The 15,173-nt window shown below is 39.9% G+C and overlaps 1 protein-coding gene and 1 long non-coding RNA gene across 6 annotated transcripts in view; one reads left to right on the forward strand and one right to left on the reverse strand.

The window, feature by feature from the left end:
* LOC140607520 (uncharacterized) overlaps nucleotides 1-13,452 on the forward strand; it is a 35,275-nt gene extending 21,823 nt beyond the window's left edge. Inside the window, exon 3 of the long non-coding RNA XR_012009514.1 lies at nucleotides 13,324-13,452. This is a non-coding gene — a long non-coding RNA (uncharacterized lncRNA). The remainder of the gene's footprint in view (nucleotides 1-13,323) is intronic.
* The window catches only part of LSM14A (LSM14A mRNA processing body assembly factor), a 56,049-nt gene that overhangs the window by 34,664 nt on the left and 6,212 nt on the right, over nucleotides 1-15,173 (reverse strand). The gene's annotated exons all lie outside the window — the stretch shown is intronic.

Genomic DNA, 15,173 nt, shown 5'->3' on the forward strand with positions numbered 1-15,173 from the left:
AACAAGTGTGTTCACTTGTATAGCAAAATGAACATCACTGCTAGTCAATGTACAAGAAGTCCCAGACGGCATAATTAGCAAGATAAAGAAATAAAAGGCATCCAAACTGGAGAGGAAGAAGTAAAACTCTTTCTGCAGATGACACGATTCCATATATGGGAATTCTACATATATAGAATCCATGAAAAAACTAAATGAAACTAGAGTTAATAAATGAATTCAGCAAAGCACTTGGTGCATTATCAACACACAAAACTCAACTGTGTATGTACACAATAATGATCAATAAAAAAGAAATTAAGAAAACAATCTCACAGTACTATCCAAATGAATAAAATATTTAAGAATAGATTCAACCAAGGAAGTAAAAGGCTTGTATACTGACAATTACAAAACACTGCTGAAACAAATTAAAGAGCAGCTAAATAAATGGAAGCTCTGCTTGAAGGTCATCCTATGTTCATGGACTGGAAGACTTAAGATTACAACGCTCCCAGGGTGCCTGGGTGGCTCAGTTAGTTAAGCGGCTGATTCAACTCAGGTCAGGACCTCAGGGTCTTGGGACTGAAACCCATGTTAGTCTGTTTCTCTCTCTCTGCCCTCCTCCTCCTGCCCCTGATAGTACATTCACATTTAAAAGACTGAATCTGGGATCCCTGGGTGGCGCAGCGGTTTGGCGCCTGCCTTTGGCCCAGGGCGCGATCCTGGAGACCCGGGATCGAATCCCACGTCGGGCTTCCGGTGCATGGAGCCTGCTTCTCCCTCTGCCTGTGTCTCTGCCTCTCTCTCTCTCTCTGTGACTATCATGAATAAATAAATAAAATCTTTAAAAAAAAAAAAAAAATAAAAGACTGAATCTTTTAAATCCAAAAAAAAGAAAAAAAAGAAACAAAGAAAAAAATAGGATTACAGTGTTCCCCAGAGTGTGCTACAGATTCAGTGCAATTCCAACGAAAATTATAACCCATTCCCCTTGAAATGGAAAAAACAAACTAAATTCATGAAAAAGTTGGAGGACTCGTACTTCCCAATTTCAAAACTTACAAAGCAGTCAAAACAGTGTGGTACTAGCATAAGGATTTATGGACTGGAACAGTCTAGAAATAAACATCTATGGCCAACTAATTTTAGATAAAGAGTCCAAAAATATTCAATGGGGGAAAGAATAGTCTATTCAAAAATGGTTTTGGGGGATGCCTGGGTGGCTCAGTTGCTTAAGTGTCTGCCTTCGGCTCAGGGCTCAGGTCAGGATCCCAGGGTCTTGGAATCAAGCCCCAAGTTGGGCTCCCTGCTCAGTGTGGGGAGCCTGCTTCTCCCTCTGCCTCTCCCCCCTGCTTGTGTATGCACGCTCTCTCATTCTCCCTCCCTCCCTCTCAAATAAGTAAAATCTTTTTTTAAAAAATGGCTTTGGGACAATTGGATGATCATATACAAAAAAAAGGGAGACTGGAACTCTACCTTATTCCAAAGCAAAAATTACTCAAAGCAGGTGTGATGCTGTGATATAAGAAATATATATTTGATCTTTATCTCCAGCTCCTGGCCAGAGCTCCTAAAGTCTTTTTAACTTCCTAAAAAACAAAGGAACTAAGAGCATCTTTAATTCTAATATTGGTCTTTGATCCTGGTTCCTAATGCAAAGCTCCTCAATCTCTTGGAATTTCCTGGGCCATAAGAACATCTTTTGTTCTAATGAGGTGACTCTTGGAGGGCTCCAGGATAGCTCCATAAAAAAGGACTGGTCACCAGAAAAGACCATCCTTTGGGGAGGGGAGAGCAGCTGCAGGTGGAGTTGATAATTGATCATGCCACCCACATGATGAAGCCTCCATAAAAATTCCTAACCTTTGGGGTTTACAGAGCTGCTGGTTGGTGAACATGTGGAGATACTGGGAGGATGACTCACCAGAGAAGACATGATCACCGCACTTCTTCCCATGTATCTTGACCTATGTAGCTCTTCCATCTGGGTGTTCCTGAGTTGTATCCTCTTATAATAAACTGGTAATCTAATAAGTAAGCTGGTTTCCGAGGTCTGTGAACCATTCTAGCAAATGATCAAACCAAGGAGGGTGTCATGGGATGCCCCAATTTATAGCCAGTTGGTCAGAAGTATAGTTAATAACTTGCAACTTGAGACTGGCGTGTGAAGTAGGCTGGGATGGGTTGTCTTGTGGGACTGAGCCCTTAACCTGTGAGATCTGATACTAACTTCAGATAGACAGAGTCAGAACTGATTTAAATTACAGGATACCCAGTGGGTGTCCAGAGGAAGCTGGGAGAATTGGTTGATGTTGATGTTACTGAACATGTGGTGGCCAGAACGATTGAATTAACTGGTGAGCAGAGGAAAAGCACATTTTTTTTTTTTTCATTTTTAAAGACTGATTGATTTGAGAGAGAGAAAGAGAGAGGGAGGGAGGGAGGGAGAGGAAGAGAGAAAGAATCCTAGGCAGACTCTGTGCTAAGGGTAGAGCCAAACAAGAGGCTCGATTTCACGACCCCGAGATTATGATCCAAGCAGAAACCAAGAGTCTGACAATCAACCGACCAAGCCACCCAAGCGCCCCACACAGTTTTTCTTTAAGTGGGTCAACAATCTAAATATAAACCAAACCCGTAAAACTATTAAGAGTACACAGGAGTAAATCTTTAGACCTCAGATTTGACAACGGATTCTTAGATTTGACACTGTAAGTATGAGCAACAAAAGAAAAAATAAATTTTACTTCATAAAAATCAAAACATTTTGTGCATCAAAGAACAATATCGAGGGCAGGTGGCTCAGCGGTTTAGCATCGCCGTCAGCCCAGGGTGTGATGCTGGAAACCCAGCATCAAGTCCCACGCCAGGCTCCCTGCATGGAGCCTGCTTCTCCCTCTGCCTGTGTCTGTTCCTTCCTCTCTCTCTCTCTCTCTGTCTCTCATGAATAAATAAATAAAATCTTAAAAAAACAACAACAACAATATCAAGAATGGTAAAAGACAAGTTATGAAATAGGAAAATGTTTGCAAGTCAAATACAAGGGCTTAATATCTAGAATATATAAAGAACTCTTAACAACTCAACAACAAAAAGACAAACCACCCAATTAAAACTGGGCAAAAACCTGAAGAGACACTTCTCAAAAAAAAGATACACAAACAGTCCACAAGCTTGTGAAAAAAGGCTTAAATTCTTGGTCATTATGTTACTACAAATCAAAACTTTCATGAAATGCCACTTCAAAACTACTAGAATGGCTGTAATAATAAAACAAAGTAACAAATACTGGCCCGGGATATAGAGAAATAGGAATCCTTGACATGCAAGTAGAAATGTAAAATGGTACAGTTGTTGTGGAAAACATGGCTTGGTGGTTCCTCAAAAAATTAAACATAGAATTACCATATTACTCAGCAATTTCACTCATATGTAGAAACCTATGTCCACACAGAAACTTGTACATGAATGTTTAAAGCAGTATTATTCATAAGAGCCCAAAGGTGAAAACAACCCAATGCCCACCAACAGATGAATTGGTATACAAATTGTTTTTTATATTTAGACACACACATACACACACAGAGTATCATCCAGCCATAAAAAGGAATGAAATGCTGATACATGTTACAACTAGAAAGAAACTCTGAAGCATTATGCTAAGTAAAAGCCAGGTCATACATTATACGATCGGATATCTAAAATAAGAAAAGCCATAGAGACAGAAAACAGATTAAGTTGTTACTGGGGGAAAGGGAAATGGGGAAGGATTACTTAATGGGTAGGAGTATTCTTCTAAAGTGATGAAAAAATTTTGAAACTGAAGTGAGGTGGTGGTTGCACAATACTGTGACTAGACTAAATCCCATGAATCATATTACTTTATAATAGTTAATTGTGTTACATGAATTTCACCTCAATAATCTCCCCCTACTCACAAATATAGCCTCGAAGAGAACACAAAATGATAATAACAGTTGGGCTAGATGTTGGGCTAGAGTGGCTGTTCTCTCTATTCCAAACTTCATCATGTTGCTATGTTGTTTTAAGTATTCTATTTTTTTTTTTAATATTCCCCAGCTAGAAAAGGCTAAGATTTAGGCCAATGTTTAATAAAAGGGAGTGGGAAATAGGGAAAAATTTTTTTTAGTCTGAAAGAACATAATTAACTCCCTGTTTCTGGCTCAAAAATTAATTGAGATATGAATCCTATGATGTCTTTTTAAAAATATGTAAAAAAGGTCAAGGTTCTAGCAAAATCTAGCAAAATCATGTATCTTTAAAACCTCTACTTCTGGGCAGCCCTGGTGGTTCAGCGGTTTAGTGCCGCCTTCAGCCCCGGGCCTGATCCTGGAGACCTGGGATCGAGTCCCACGTCGGGCTCCCTGCATGGAGCCTGCTTCTCCCTCTGCCTGTCTCTGCCTCTCTCTCTCTCTGTCATGAATAAATAAATAAAATCTTAAAAAAAAAAAAAAAAGAAATCTTAAAAAAAAAAACTCTACTTCTAATAGATAAAAGTTTGAACATCACACTAGTGTCAAACCTAGTTACCAGTATATTAACACCTGTACACACAGTCACATTACATGGAGAGAGGGAAGAGTTATAACGACGAACTTCCTATTTTAATATCTCCAATATAAAATACCAAAGTTTTGTAAGTTTAAAATGATATACACATACATAGTTAAATACAGTTAGTGACATCATTAGTATTTTCCAAAAAGACTTCACCTTTGGATACAAAATAAAAATTATAAATTAGGGGAAAAAAAGGAAAAAAATTATAAATTAGGCTCCAATACTGATTGATAAGGAAGAAAAACAAGTCTGTTGAATACCAAAATGTGAGAGCAATAAACAAAAAACTGAATTATTCAAGAAATGGCCAAATTAAGTTAGAAATCTGAGGCTAAATTCAAATCTAGAATAAGATTTCTTTAAAAAAGATGATTTACTTATTTACTTGGGGGGGTTTGCACACATGTGCAAGAGAGAGCTAGTGAGCATGAGTGGGAGGGGCAGAGAATACCAAGCAGACTCCCTGCCAAGCACAGAGCCTGATACTGGCCTCAATCTCATGACCCTGAGACCATGACCTGAGCTGAAACCAAGAGTTGGACACTCATGCAAATGTACCACCAGGCACCCCTAGAATAAGACTTCTGATGTAGTCTTACAGTTAAAACTTCTGTCAATTATCACTTGTAAGATCACTTATATAAGCTTCAGTTCCAACCAAGCTTATTATTCTAAATACCCAGAGCAGGTTTTCTGTCTTTGACCATAGCTTCTCTCCACACTCATCCTAAATTTCAGCTTATACAGGTTTCTCTAGAAGAACCAACAGGGCATGCCCCCTCCCCCTCCCACCCCTCGCCCCAACAAATTTACTTTAAGGAACTGGCTCTTGTGAAAATCTGCAGAGTAGGCTTGTAGACTAGAGACCCAGGGAAGAGTTGAGGCTTGAGTCCAGAGGTGGTCTGCTGGCAAAATTCCTTCCTGCTCAGAAAAGTCACTCTTTGCTCTATCACCCGATTGGATGAGACCCATTCACATCATGGAGATAACCTACTTAAAGTCTACCGATCTAAAAATTAATCTTGTCTTGGGGATCCCTGGGTGGCTCAGTGGTTGAGTGCCTGCCTTCGGCCCAGGGTGTGATCCTGGAGTCCCAGGATCGAGTCCCACATGGGGCTCCCTGCATAGAGCCTGCTTCTTCCTCTGCTTGTGTCTCTGCCTCTCTCTGTCTCTCATGAATAAACAAATAAAATCTTTTTAAAAATCAAATAAAAAAATTAATCTTGTCCAAAAAACATCACAGAAACATTCAGAATATTTGAACAAATATCTGGGCAAGATGACACAAAATTAACCATCACACAACTCTCAGTAATACTTCCAGGTGGAAGTAATACATTCTTTCTCTAAAAATGACACAGCATTCTACCACTCTCTATACCTTCCCCTTCCTAGAATTGAAAGATCTTCAGGAGACAGGCACCTGGGTAGCTCAGTTGGTTGAGCATCTGACTCTTAGTTTCAGTTCAGATCATAATCTCCTGTGTTGTAGAATGGAGCCCCGCATCAGGCTCTGTGCTCAGCCAGGAGTCTGCTTGAGGATTCTCTCCCTATCCCTCTGCCTCTCCCACCACTTGTTCTCTCTCAAATGAATACATCTTAAAAAAAAAAAAAAACTCATCAAGAGAAAATTCTGTATCTAAATGATCTTTGCAACTCCCTCAGTATCTAACACTGTACCCTTCATATTGCTCACATTTGCATATTTCTTAAATAAATTCCATAGTGGAAGGAGCTATTAAGTAAGCAATTTCCAAAATTACTGAACAATGTTTAATATCAAGGGAATTGAATTAAGTTATACAATTACACCTACTTAGAATAAAATGGGAGAATGACTATATCAAAAAGAAAGAAATAACAAATGGACATCAACAGGATGGGAAAACAGAAAACTAGCATTATTTAAAAAAAATAACATATGCAAAAGCACTGAACCAGGGGGGAAAAAGGTGAAAAGTTGTAATACATGGCATTTTTCTTCTTTCTGATATTTATCTGTAAATACAGTTCTTGTTGCACAACCAGTATCATAAACTAACTCTTGCTGAAAGCACCGGAGATACTGCATATTTGGAATAAGCTGTTAAATATGATTTAATTACTTAAATACTAAGAGTAGCTTCTATAAAGCTATCTCTTCTACAATGTAGTACCCTTGCACAGACCCTGATGGTAGGATGGTAGTAAGCACACACTTGATTTTTCACTTGGGAGGAGGGACACGGGACTGCTTGTGAATCACATCAAACACTGCCCCTACAAAGCTTCACTTTCTATACACCTGCACTATCCTCTTTGGCCCCGTCTTCATTCTCACCCACATTACTTTGTTAGGGAATATTACCGTACTGAGAGAAAACATCTGTCTCTGGACTCTATCATCTCTTCCTGTATCCAATTAACAGACATTACTGTCACCCCTAACAGACATTACTACCAACCATCTCTCTGCAATATTCTCAATCGCCTCAGCACTTATCACACACCAATCACTGGCAATCCAAAGACTAAAAGAACCACCTCCAGGGGCAGTTGGATGGCTCAGATCATGATCTCAGGGTCCTGGGATCAAGCCCCACATTGGGCTCTCTGCTCAGTGGGGAACTTGCTTCTGCCTTTCCCTCTACAACCTCCCCTACCTGTGTGCTCTCTGTGTCAAATAAATAAATAAAATCTTAAAAAACATTAAGAAAAACCCACCTCCACCTCCAGAGTTCACAACCCAGGTGACTTTCCTTTCACCATTCAACATTCTTCAATATTTTTATTTTATGTTATTTTATCTTCTGTGGGGGAGCCTAGGGGAGGAGAGGCAGAGGGAATGAGAGAGAGAGAATCTTAAGCAGGTTCCCTGCCCAGTGTGGAGCTCATTGCAGGGCTTGATCTCATGACTCTGAGATCAAGAACTGAGCCAAAATCAGAGTTGAATGCTTAACCAACTGAGCTACCTGAGTGCTCCTCACTTCTCAAACATTCTTTTTTTTTTTTTTTTCCCTTTTTTTAAATTTTTATTTATTTATGATAGTCACAGAGAGAGAGAGAGGCAGAGACACAGGCAGAGGGAGAAGCAGGCTCCATGCACCGGGAGCCTGATGTGGGATTCGATCCCGGGTCTCCAGGATCGCGCCCTGGCCCAAAGGCAGGCGCCAAACCGCTGCGCCACCCAGGGATCCCTCAAACATTCTTAAAACCAACTCCTTAATACTCTAAGTCTAAAGGTTAAAGTAACCTCTGGTTTGCCTAAAAGATCCAAAGCCATCTTGTCCTTTTTATTAATACATTTCATCATCTTCACTCATCTTCTTCACTCTTACTTGCACTTGGAGGAGGAAAGATTTTTACATTTCTTTTAATCTAAAGTCATCTCTCATAATTACAGGTTTGAGACCTTGCTCAGTTAACACCCCTCATTTGCAACTTCATTTGCTTTCCTCATGCAAGATTCTTCCCCTTGAATTACTAACATTTGCAGATTTTTAAAAAAATATTTTATTTACTTATTCATGAGAGAGAGAGAGAGGGAGAGAGAGAGGCAGAGACACAGGCAGAGGGAGAAGCAGACTCCATGCAGGGAGCCACATGGGACTTGATCCTGGGTCTCTAGGATCAGGCCCTGGGCTGAAGGTGGCGCTAAACCGGTGAGCCACAGGGACTGCCCCTTTGCAGATTTACTGACATATTTTTCCCTTAACCATGAGAATGTCCGACTAAGCATAAGGGAATAATGACTTGTGAGAATAAAAATTTGGGGAGAATGGCATGAACAGAGAATCGTACAAACAAAAAGCAACTAAAAAATTTAGAGGGATGGGACACCTGGGTGGCTCAGCGGTTTAGCACGTGCCTTTGGCTAGGGGCGCGATCCTGCAGTCCCGGGATTGGGTCCGCATCGGGCTCCCTTCATGGAGCCTGCTTCTCCCTCTGCCTGTGTCCCTCATGAATAAATAAATACAAATCTAAAAAAAAAAAAAAAAAAAAAAATTCAGATGGTGAGGCGATAACAAAACAACAGTAATAATGCTAAACCTATCCACAAGGATTTTTGAAACTGTAGACAAGAAAGATCCTGAAACATTTTTTTTTAAAGATTTTATTTATTTATTCATGAGAGAAAGGCAGAGACATAGGCAGAGCGAGAAGCAGGCTCCCTACAGGAAGCCCGATACTACAGGATCACGCCCAGAGCCAAAGGCTCAACTGCTGAGCCACCCAGGCGTCCCTCCAGAAACATTTCTATAGCATACGATGTCAAAAGAATATTGAATTACACTCATCATTATTTACCTGAAAGAATAAAATATCTTTAATATTGTCTTCTTTTATCAGTCTTTTTCTATTAAATATCAAGCTGTTCAACTACACATTTTCTAACCAAGAAAAATTCTCAGAAATAATAATGCTTCATGTGACCAACAAAGTTAATCTCCTATGTACAAGGGACACAATGGGGAAAAGACGCTGATGTCTAGTAGTGGAAGATAATAAGACAGGCATGATAAGCACAAGAGAACAAAAGACAAAAGAGAACACAGAGGTACAGCTAACATTTCCTGACTTATGGGAATCAGGGAAGGCTTTGCAGGGGTGATGATGCTCAAGTAAAATCTAGAATAAACCTAATTCCCTCCTAATCCAGTCCCAATTTTAGTTGATAGGAACCACTATATACACACCATACCTCAATTCTTCCCTGTTCTTTGCCCAGTCAACTTTTTTAAGGCCAACCTAATTAGGCCTCTCCTAATTTCTCATGTGTCTGTTCCTTCCTCTCTATTTTAACTGGTTTAGGCATATATTTCCTCTTTCTCAAACTCTTAAATTTTCCAACTGGCCACACCGTCAACCTCTCCCCTCACCCCCAACCAATTTTATGATAAGTTCCTAAAACTGGACTCTGACATGTTACTTTACTGGCTCCCTAAATCCACCAAGAGAATTCAGACTTGTTAGCCTGTCATTCAGATGACAGACTGAATATATTAAGATAAATTTAGCAGTGGAAGCAAAATAAAAGGGGAGGGGGAGTGCCTGAGCCTGTTATTTGACACATTTCCAATGTCACTTAAGCCTTCCAGAGCTCAGTTCTTTTCTTTCTGTGACTACTTAATCTGTTGTATTGTTCATTTCTTCAGCCATAGCCATATAAGGAGTAGGGGAAAAGAATTCCAAGTCAAAGGCACCTTGTGAAAAGGCCCTAAACCTGAAGGGACTTGACTGACCTGTGAACCTGAATGATAGCTAGTGTGATTCTAACTTAAGTGAGCTGCAAGATATTATGGGTCAGGCCAAAAAGCTTTGGACTCTAGTTGTTCCCTGATAGACTGCAAACTCCCCATGGCCTGGAACCAGACATTTCCTCCTAGATAACTTCTTCATATAGCTAACTATGATTACCCATCAGGCGGCACCTTAGATGCTGTGTTCTCAAGAATCTTGTCTTGTGTCCTAGCACCTAGCATCCTGTCTAGCAAGTAGTCACAACAGGTTCTCAGTAATTCTCCTGAATGAAGAGATTATAAAATAATATGCACTAGGTAGATGCAAGCTTCTTCTATGCTCCATTTGCTCCAAGCTGTTTTTAGTGTAGTAAGTACCTCTGTTCTTAATGGTGCCTACATTTTTCCAGAACCTCTGTCTTACCCTCTCCAAAGAGTACCAGTGTAAGATAAGAGTAGCTATCTAGTTGTGTGAAATGCAAAAGGGGCTTTGGAAATCTGACTACTGATGAAACAAATTTTGGGTTTATCTTCCAGTTTTTAGCTCCATATTCAGTCCTAATTACTTCATAGTCTTCTAGTTTCCATTGCACCTGGTAATGTCAAATACTGAGTCTTTTAGGAGTCTGGGTGCATCAGGTTAGTTCTTGGCTTAATCTATTGTCTACTTAGGTTGCAGCTTTCTCAATTCTTCTAAGTCATTTAAATTCATCCATATGCTTTCCAAACTCCAATATTTTGTTGCTTGTCTCCTTTCCAAATCTACCTTGTCCTTTATGGTTTTATGCCTAAAACAACAACAAAGTCCCTCACACACAGTTTTAGTAGGATTTATCAACAGGAAGTAAAAGTAAAAGCTTGTCTAATCTGCAGTCTAAATTTAATCTTTACTCTTTAAGCTGCTTTCAGTTGTACATTCTTTCTCGTAGTTGGCTTTATATTTTAATCTCCCAAACAACAAAACCAAGAGACAGAGATGAAAATATAACAGCAAAAAAATTTTATATACACACACAAAATATTGCATCCAATAGGAATTTAAAACAAAACATGAGTGAGGAACAGAAACAAGACAGAAGCTTATCTAAGAGAATTTACTAGGTTAAATAGACTTTGAGTCTTCAGATTCATAAGGTCCACAGAGAACCACTCAGGCATCAGTGTAGTAACATTTCTGAACTCCAAGAATAAAGCTTCCAGAGAGAAAAGTAACAGAGAACCAGACTGGCATCAGTAACACCAGAATGTTTGAATACAACAAACCAATATCCTCAAAGTTCTATAGAAAAAGATTCTGGAGGCAGCTGGGTGGCTCAGTGGTTGAGCATCTGCCTTCTTCAGCTCAGGTCGTGTTCCCGAGGTCCTGGTATTGAGTCCTACATCAGGCTCCCCGCAGGGAGCCTGCTTCTCTTTCTCTCTGCTTCTCTCATGAATAAATAAAATCTTAATTAAAAAAAAAAAAAAAAAAGAAAAAGATTCTGGTGGCACCTGGATGGCTCAGTTGGTTAAGCTTCTGACTCTTGGCTTCAGCTCAGGTCATGATCTCACCAGTGGTGGGACTGAGCCCTGTGCTAGGCTCTCTGCTCAGCAGGGAGTCTGCTTAAGGATTCTCTCCCTCTGGCCCCAGAGCCCTGCCTGCCACAGGCTCGCTTGCTCACTCTCTCTCTCTCTCTCTCTCAATTAAAAAAAAAAAAAAAAAAAAAAAAAGATTTATATTTTTTTTTATTTTAAAGATTTTATTTATTTATTTGTCAGAGAGAGGAGGGGGAGCAGCAGGGAGAGGGAGAAGCAGGCTTCCCACTGAGCATAGAGCTTGAAGCGGGCCTCAATTGGAGGACCCTGGGATCATGACCAGAGCCATAAGCAGACACTTAACCAACTAAGCCACCTAGGCATCCCTATTGGTTTTTTTTTTTAATGGTAAAGAAGCGCTCAAACACAACTGGGAGGTGAAAAGAATCAAGTAAGAGGCCAACACTGAAATATGAGGGCCTGAGTCTTTGAAAAGTCTGGAAAGAGACAGTAAATCAGAGGAGAGCAGCAGGCCAGTAGGTGGTCAAATTTTGGATATATTTTGAAAACAGAGGTGATAGGATCAGAAATCCATGAGGTGTAAGAAGAACAGAAGAATTAAGCATGACTCAAAGGTTTTTGGTCTTACCAACTACAAGGATGAACTGTCATTCAGTTAGATGGATAAAACAGGTATGTGAGATACCTACTAAACATCTCTGCAGGTGGTGGTGTTAGGAGGCATACAAGGTGGGTTTACAAGCCAGGAGTTCAAAGAGGAGGTTGAAGTTGGAGATAGGAATCAGTAATGTACGGAGAGTATTCAAAGCCAGGAACTGCATGAGGTTATCAAGAGAAAAGGTAAGGTGGTAAAACAAAGTAAATTTTTAAAAGACAGAGTGATGGGATGCCTGGTGGCTCAGCCTTGAGTATCTTCCTTCAGCGCAGGGCATGATCTTGCGGTCCCGGGATCGAGTCCCATATTGGGCTCCCTGCATGGAGTCTGCTTCTCCCTCCGCCTGTCTCTCTCTTTCTCTCTCTGTCTCTCATGAATAAATATCTTAAAAAAAAAAAAAAAAAAGTGAAGACACACAGAAACAGAATGAAATCCTAGAGCTTGCCAATATTTGGAGGTTTAAGAGTTGAAGAATCAACAAAAGAGACTGAGATGTAACCAGCTAAGTAAATGGGGAAAACCAGGATGGAGTCAAGTGAAGGAAGTATTTTAAGAACAGCCCAACTGTGCCATATATTGGTGACTGGTCAAGCCGACTGAGGATAAGAACCAACCACTGGCTTTAGCATCACAGAAGTCTCTGGTGATCCTGTTTAGTTTGCCATCTGTGCAAATAAAAACCTAAATAAACTGAGTTCAAAAAGTAATATAAGTGGTATGGACAATTCCTTCAAGGAGTTTTGGTGTACAGGGAAGGATAGAAATGGGGTGACAGAGGAAACAGTTACAGGTAGTAGTGTTGGGCACCTGGGTGGCTCAGTGGTTGAGCGCCTGCCTTTGGCTCTGGTCGTGATCCTGGTCCTGGGATCCAGTCCCACTTGAGGCTCCCTGGAGGGAGCCTGCTTCTCCCTCTGCCTATGTCTTTCCCTCTCTGTCTCTCATGAATAAATAAATAAAATCTTTAAAAATATAAAATTAAATAAAAAAAAATAAAAGTAGTAGTGTTCCCCCCCCCCCCCCCACAGACACAAAAAGAGTAGTGGTATTTTCTTGTTGCTATTTTTAAGATGGGTGAAATAGCATCATAGCTCTATGTAGATAGAAAAGATCTGGTAGAGAAGAAAAACTCAATTCACAGATGTAGAGAACTGCTAAAGCAGCTACTTCAAATCAAGAGGGGATGAAATCTATTCCAAAGGGGAAGGGTGGCCTGACAGAGAAGAACGAACACTTTCTCTGAAAGTGACCAGTGAAAAAGTAGAGGTGTGGAGCACAGATGTGAGAAATTGGGTCCATGTGAGATGAGTTAATCAAAATTCTCTTCTGTTTGCTATGCTTTCCTCAATTAAATAGGAAACAGGTTCACAGGTTAAAAGTGAAGATGGGCAAGAGGCGTTGGAGGTCTGAGGAAAATGGAGAGAATGGAAGAGTCATGCAGGACATTGGAATAAGTAGACCGTGGAAGTACAGTATGACTGCAGGGAAATAACTATGACTAATGAGGTTAGTGAATGTAAATTTAAGGTGAAACTGGTCAGCATGTCTGTGTTGGTATAAACACGACTGTGGTTTCTTTAAGCTGGTGAAAGAAAGCACGAGAGGGACGGGGGTGGGTGAGTTTATGCTCAGGACTGATTGTAACTACTCATGGAATTTAAACAGGATAAAGAGGGAAGTAAAGTCATGAGGGGGATGTGGGGCAGTGAGTGAAAGGTAGTAAGATCAACAGACTATAGTAGGTCTGAATAATTTATGGAGTTTGGGTGCTAGAGAGACAGAGATGGAGATGGTGGCTAAAAAATAGCAACAAGATAGTTACTCTCTATTAAGCACCTACAGTAAACTAATTACTTTTGTTATTACCTCATTTAATTCTCAGAATGACTGAAAGATGGGCACTATCGTCTATATTTAAAAGAAGTAGTTCTTCTGCCTCTCTCTCTCTCTCTCTCCCTCCCCCCCATCATGAATAAATAAAATAAAATATTAAAAAAAATAAAAGAAGTAGTTAAAGCTATGGTTAAATAACTTGTCCAAGGTCAAAGAGCTACTAAGCATTCCAACTGGCCTTTTGGGTCACATTTTCTTTGAGAAATAAACACCCCACAAAACTAGAATAAGAGGGGTGCCGGGTGGCTCAGTCGGTCAAGTGTAGTGACTCTTGATTTCGGCTCAGGTCATAATCTTAGGGTTGTGAGATCAAACCCCGCAGGGAGTTTGCTTGAGATCCTAATTCTCACCTTGCCCCCCACCCCAGATAAAGAAATCAATCTTAAAAAAAAAATTAGAATAAAATCTTTTTGAATAAAGTATTTTACAAACTAATACACTTTATCCATTAAAAAACTTCAATGATATTTAGTTTTCAATATGGCTAATTTAAAGTATTACTTTAGGAGTGCCCAGATGGCTCAAAATGGGTTAACCGTTGGGACTCTTGATTTCCACTCAGGTCATGATCACAGGGTTGTGAGATTGAGCCCTGTGATCCAGTTCTAGGGATGTAGAGCCAGTTTAAGATTCTCTCTCTACCCTTCTCCCTCACCCCTCCCCCACATGCTACGTGTCTCTCTGAAGAAGAATTCTTCTTAAGAATTTAAAGCATCATAGAAAAAATAAAAGGTAAAATGTTCTTTTATTTTTTTTGGTAAAATGTTCTGTAGAGGGCATCTTCTACCATGGACCAATAAACTCAAGTTAAGCCATCTGCAGTTACCGCTATTACTTTGGCACTGGGTTAAATACTATAAAACTCTTGCTATTGCTATATGTCAAGCACAGATAAGATTTCTTTGCTCTTCCTATTTCCTTCCTTCTACTATTATTTTCTTCAGGTTTTATGCTGTTTTTTCTACTACTGATTCAGAAAGCTACAGCTTATCTTACTGCACTGGAAAATGCAGTTAGTTTTTGGCACTGACTTCAGACTCCCCAAATTACTAAATATTTCTGTGGACTGTATAGCAACAATGAACTGTATCCAAGGCTCCAAGTTCTGGCAACCTCACTAAATAGGGCAACCAATAGAAACTGCAGCTTAAAGTGTTACTGGATCTTTGACATTCTAGTTAGTGATTTTGTGAATTGCTAGATTTAGGTCCCCAACTCGTGAGAACACAAGAAATCAATAAAACACTTCACAGATATTTCATCCATCCTACAATGCTCTCCTACTCACTGAGTATATGGCTAATTAACAATCA

The sequence above is a fragment of the Canis lupus genome, chromosome 1 (assembly GCF_048164855.1).
Source record: "Canis lupus baileyi chromosome 1, mCanLup2.hap1, whole genome shotgun sequence".
Lineage (NCBI taxonomy): Eukaryota > Metazoa > Chordata > Mammalia > Carnivora > Canidae > Canis > Canis lupus.